Raw genomic sequence first — 6,267 nt, 5'->3', positions numbered from 1 at the left:
TAGCAAACCTGCCTGCCAGAATGCTGGTCCCTAACCTATTAAGGTGCAAACCGTCTCTCTTATAGAATTTATGCTTACCACAAAACATACCCCAGTGATCCAAGAATTTAAATCCTTGCTTCCTGCATCAGTTCCCCAGCCACATGTTCAAGTCCATTATCTCCCTGTTTCTGGTTTCACCAGCCCGAGGAACTGGTAGCAAACTGGAGATAACCACCTTGGACGTCCTGCTTTTCAGCCTTCTTCCTAGTTCTCCTAAGTCCCGCTGTAGTATGGTCCTCCTCTTCTTCCCGACATCATTTGCGCCGACATGTACCACCATCTCTGGCTCTTCACTTTCGTCCTTGAGGATTTCCTTCACTCTGTCTGTGATGTCTTTAAGCCTGGCACCAGGAAGGCAACACACCATCCTCAAGTCCCGTCTATTGACACAAAAACCCCATTCAGTTCCTCTCGCTATGGAGTCCCCTATTACCACGGCTCTGTGCGATGTCCAACTCTTCCGCTCTGCCTCTGCGCCAACTTTTGATTGACAGACCTGGCCGCTTCGCGGACTGGCAGTGTCAGCTGTCTCTACTGTTTCCAAAAGATTCAATTTGTTCCTGACAGGTACTTCCCCCGGGGTCTCTTGCACCTGTCTCCTCTCTGCCTTCCTCATTGTCTGCTCTCTTCTGCTCTCTTCTGGTACGATTGGTGTAATAACCTCGCTGAAGGTCTTGTCCAGAAAGATCTCGTTCTCTCGGATCAGCCTAAGGTCCTCGAGCTCTTTCATCAGTGCTGCAATATGCTCTGTCAGAGGGGTTTATCCCATGTCATAACACTTGATAGGCTTCTTGTGGAGAGGATGCTTGCACTTGTAAGTGGGACTAGAACAGGGAAGCCTAAATGTAAGACAGTCAGTCATGAATCTAACAAGGAATACAGGAGAAACTTCCTTTGCTGCAAGGAGTGATTAGAATTGTTTGCACACTTCCACAGGGAATAGTTGAGTTGAACATTCCAGGGGAAGCTGAACAAATACATGAAAGAGACGGATATGTTGACGGGATTAGCTGTTGATGATAGCATACTAGTAATATTACTAGACATGACTTCAAATCTGAAACATGCAGCTCATGGATAATTAATCTGGACTAATGTGTCATGAGCACCTTGAAATGATGAGACTGTTGTTAACAAAAAAAATCCACACTATTTATTGCTACCATTTAGCGAAGGAAATCTGCTGTCACGCCTCAATCTGGCCTATACGTGACTGCGGACCCGCAGCAAGGTAGCTGCCTCATAATGGTACTCTGAGAAGGCCAAGCAAGTCACTCAGTTTTGTCAAGCTGCAAGTCCAACAGTGGTTTAAGAATATGGCAATCAGAATAAATACCAGCCTTACTAATCCCATTATATAAAGAAATTGTATGGAATATAAGCACCAGCATAGGGCTGATGGGTCAAGTGGACAGTTTACATGCTATAAATACTTTGTAAGAATCCCTCCCCAGATCTAAATAATGAGAAAAATAGGAAATCTCCAAAGCAGTGCTGTGGCATTCAAACCCAGGTCCACAGAAAATTACATGGGTTTCTGGATTAATAGTTGAGCGATAATACCACTAAACCATTGCTTCCCCTTACATAAACTGAAGGCGGGTTGTTGAGGTGGGGGAGATGGGTGCAGGCAAAGTGGTTACAAGAGTGTACAAAAGGTGGAGATGGAGTCCAGAGAAAGACAGCATAGTAGTTGGACAGCCAAATGGATGAATAACAGTAAACCAAGGAGAGAGAAAAGTTGATAATGGGGACCATCCGTAGGTTTAAATGAGTTGGCTGTGATGAAAGCAGAGCTGAAAATGTGTTGCTGGAAAAGCGCAGCAGGTCAGGCAGCATCCAAGGAACAAGCAGCCCATATAATGATGAGGCTAGGAGTATGGAAGTGGATAAAGGACATAGAAGGAGATATTCAGGCCCTAAAATTATTGAACTCAACATTGAGCGCTTAAGGCTGCAGGGTCCACAAGCAGAAAATGATATGGTCCGACAGATGACAGAGTTTGCAGTTTGCACCCATGATGACTGTTATCTGCTCATCCCTGGAAATGCTGATATATTAAAGCTACATTAAATAACTATGTAACTGATCCATGAGCAATGATCAATCAGCAGGGGCGGGGGGAGGTGACTGGGAACAAACTGGTGCCTCATATGAAATTTCAACAGCATCCCTCAGATGATATCTACATGCTGTGCCAGACTTTTCTATTGATCATATAATGGGGACATTTGAGATTTCGGTTGGATGGTGTTATTGCAGTGTTCAGAAAAATTGCATTCTTAATATAGAATTTGTTACTCACAACCAACTTCCAAATTGCACTACTGCCATACTTTGTGTGATAGCATCTGTCATGATATTCAGGGTAATAACATGGCTTACGATTAAAAATATGAATTAATCTACCCACCAAACCAACTACACTAAGAAAGGACATTTTTCTAATTCTATCATATGCAGGGCTGCAAGCTTCCTTTTTGTGCCAAAACTGCAGCTGTCCAATTGCACATAAACATTCAAACTCTTTTAGCCCAATTGTGCTGAAAACATTTGTAAAATTTTGCAGGACTGCTCATGAGAGGGAGTTTCGCGGCTCATGTCGAAACCAGTTGAAGTGGAGTGATAAAGACCTGAGATTGTGTAAGGGCAGGGGGCAGAATTGGATTTGAAGAATTAGACTGTACGAACCGTAAGACATAGGAGCCTAACTGGGCCATTCGGCCCATCGATTCTGCTCCACTTTTTGATCATTCTCCTGCATTCTTCCCATAATCCATGATCCACTTACTAATCGAGCACATAGCTATCTCTGTCTGAAATACACTTAATGAGCTATCCTCAACAGCATTCTGTGGCAATGAGTTCCATAGATCTGTCACTCTATGGCTAAAGAAATATCTCCTCATTTCAAGTCTAAAAGGTCATCTCCGCTCCAAAACTATGCCCTTCGGTCCTAGTCTCTCTACTAATGGAAACAAAATCATCACATTCACTCAATCCGGACCTGTCAGTGTTCTGTAAATTTCAATGAGAGTCCCTCTCATCCTTCTAAACTCCATTGAGTACAGACCCAAAATCCTCATATGACAAGCCTTTCATCACTGGAATCACTCTTGTGAACCTCCTCCGGACCCCCCCCCCCACCAAGGCCAGCACATCGTTCCTTAGGTAGGGAGCCCAAAACTGCTCACAGTATTCCAAATCCGGTCTGAGCAGAGCTTTATACAGCCTTAAGCAGTAGATCTCTGCTTTTGTATTCCAACCCTCTTGAAAGGAATGTAAACATTGCTTTTGACTTCTTAACTGCCAACTGAGAATAGTAGGAAGGATAAGAGGTGATTGTACAGAGGGTTGATCCCATGCAGAGATTTGAAACTGAGGACATGAATTTGAATATTGTGACCTGCCTGGAATCAGTGCAAATCAGTGAGTGTGTAGGAGCTGGGTCAATGGGAGCTGGTGTAAATCAACAGTCGTATGCATTAGTTCTTCCTCCACACTTTCTGCCATTCACCTGGCAAAGTTATGATGAGAGAACAGGAAAATTCCTGAAAATATTCCAGGTAAGAAAGTCCAGTCAGACATTCAAAACACATTTTAAGGAGCGCAACGCTGTTGGATTCAAGCAGTCAAAGTGAAACGTAAAACTCTGATAATAGTCTACTTGTAAATGTTACTACATGATATGTAATCATATTAGTAGTTAGCACTTAATGCATTACCAACGTTTTTAAAATAAAGCAGTAATATCGCAATATCCCTTAGCATTCTCATTGCTCATCTAATGTGAATACTTTTTAATAGCAGCTATTTGTGGATTAGACATGTGATCAGAATTTTCACTGCCATACATTGCACATTTTATGAAGCTTTCTCGATCAATGAGAGTTTGATACAACTCAGTTGAAATAAGAGGATTGAAATGTCAGAAACCATAAATTACAACTTGAAACCAGAACACTGTTGATACTGTCACTTTAGACTCACATGATGTGGTTTATTCGCTCTCCTCTCTGATGTGGTTCAGCCAGCAACTCAGCTCCTCAAAGAATGGCATCACAACTTGGCTTGGTGCACATAGAAAGTGGTGACAAATACAAGGACAAATGAATGAAATCCCTCACGAGAGAAAATTATTTGACTATTTTCAGTTTGGGTATATGATGAAATTCAAGAATGTGTGCTGTATGCTTATTTTAAAAATTCTTAGAGGTCCCAAAAGAACAGCAAGAAGTTGAAATGGAAGGTTCACGTTACTGCAAGATCCATCTTGGCATTTAATCAGATTTAAGGCAGGTTAAAGAATAAATACAAGTTGGCTTTTCTTGTTAGTGCACCTTGCGTGTTATAGCAGCATATATCAGATTTGTCGTTAGATTATTGATCTAGAAAGAGAAAAATAACCTCCGATTAGAAAAGCAGCGAGTACATATGTGAGTAACTCTATTAAGTCTGTGGCCTGCACACTGGGAGAGTGGTGTCCCCTGTGATAGCTAGTCTGCTGGGGGGAAGGGGGTAGCGTTTGTGGGAAAGGGCAGGGTAAGAACTGCAAGGGATTGGGATGCCTGCTAGGTAGGTGCAGGGGGAGCAAGCTTCAAGTCAAGGAATAAATCAGAAGTAAGATGAAGCCCTCTTCTTACTGATTTAATGGAGGCAGTTAAGATGTAAGAGCTTAAGAAGTTTGACACTATCCAGGTCAAAGCAACTCAGTTGATTGGCACCACACCCACAAATATCCATTCCTTCTAGGACATTCAGCAGCTGCCGTGGGTAGCATTCAAAGTTTGTGCGAAGATTTGTAGCTCGGGTGCTCGTTGTTGTGGTTCTGTTCGCCGAGCTGGAAGTTTTTGTTGCAAACGTTTCGTCCCCTGGCTAGGTGACATCATCAGTGCTTGGGAGCCTCCTGCGAAGCGCTTCTTTGGTGCTTCCTTCGGTGTTTATAGTGGTCTGTCCCTGCCGCTTCCGGTTGTCAGTTTCAGCTGTCTGCTGTAGTGGTTGGTATATTGGGTCCAGGTCGATGTGTTTGTTGATGGAGTTTGTGGATGAATGCCTTGCCTCTAGGAATTCCCTGGCTGTTCTCTGTCTGGCTTACCCTATGATAGTGGTGTTGTCCCAGTCGAATTCATGTTGCTTGTTGTCTCTGTGTGTGGCTACGAAGGATAGCTGGTCGTGTCGTTTCGTGGCTAGTTGATGTTCATGTATGCGGATTGTTAGCTGTCTTCCTGTTTGTCCTATATAGTGATTAGTGCAGTCCTTGCATGGTATTTTGTACACTACATTCGTCTTGCTCATGAGGAAGAAGCCCTTGTTTATTCTCAAAACAGTGCACTGCAACGTTTTGCATTAAATTGAGAGCAGGCAGGAATTCAGTTCATCACCTCATCCAAAGTACTGCACCACCGACAGTGCAGCATTGTCTTATGTCCTGTCTGGACGTATCAGCCTACATTTTGTGCTCAAGTCTCAATCTTCTAACTCAGAGGCAAGAAGATTTAACTGACCCAAGACTGATGCAAAAGTAAACCTCTCATGTAATTGTAAAGAACGTGTGTTGAAAGATGGTGTTTTACACAATTATTTCCATTTATACATATGAAGCAGCTATATGTAATGTAACACATATTAAACAAACTAAAACTGACTTTTAAATTGCAACGTAACAAAGGATGCCTTTTTAAAAAAAAGATTTAATTTCTGCACATGCAGCCAAACATGCATGGAGGGGAAATTTCTTTTTCTTACAGAAAGCTGTGCAACTTTGGAACTCGCTGCTTCAGCTAGCAGTGGAAGCAGAATACATTTCAGGCAGAGGGAGATAGATTCTCCCAGTGATTACGCCACAGTTGAAGAGGGTAAAGACATGACTGCCAAGCTGGTTCAGTGTACTACGTACTTGATGTGGGAGGTAAAGGACTCTGGAAAGTGTGTGCACGTTCAGCTACTGACAGAGCATATTGCAGCACTGACGAAAGAGCTCGAGGACCTTAGGCTCATCCGAGAGAACGAGATCTTTCTGGACAAGACCTTCAGTGAGGGTATTCCACCAATCGTACCAGAAGAGAGCAGAAGGGAACAGATGATGAGGAAGGCAGAGAGGAGACAGGTGCAAGAGACCTCGGGGGAAGTACCTGTCAGGAACAAATTGAATCTTTTGGAAACAGTAGAGACAGATGACACTGCCAGTCCGCGAGGCGGCCAGGTCTGTCAATCAAAAGTTGGCG

This window comes from Chiloscyllium plagiosum, chromosome 7 (assembly GCF_004010195.1).
Source record: "Chiloscyllium plagiosum isolate BGI_BamShark_2017 chromosome 7, ASM401019v2, whole genome shotgun sequence".
Classification (NCBI taxonomy): domain Eukaryota; kingdom Metazoa; phylum Chordata; class Chondrichthyes; order Orectolobiformes; family Hemiscylliidae; genus Chiloscyllium; species Chiloscyllium plagiosum.
Note: the sequence above shows the minus strand (reverse complement) of the source record.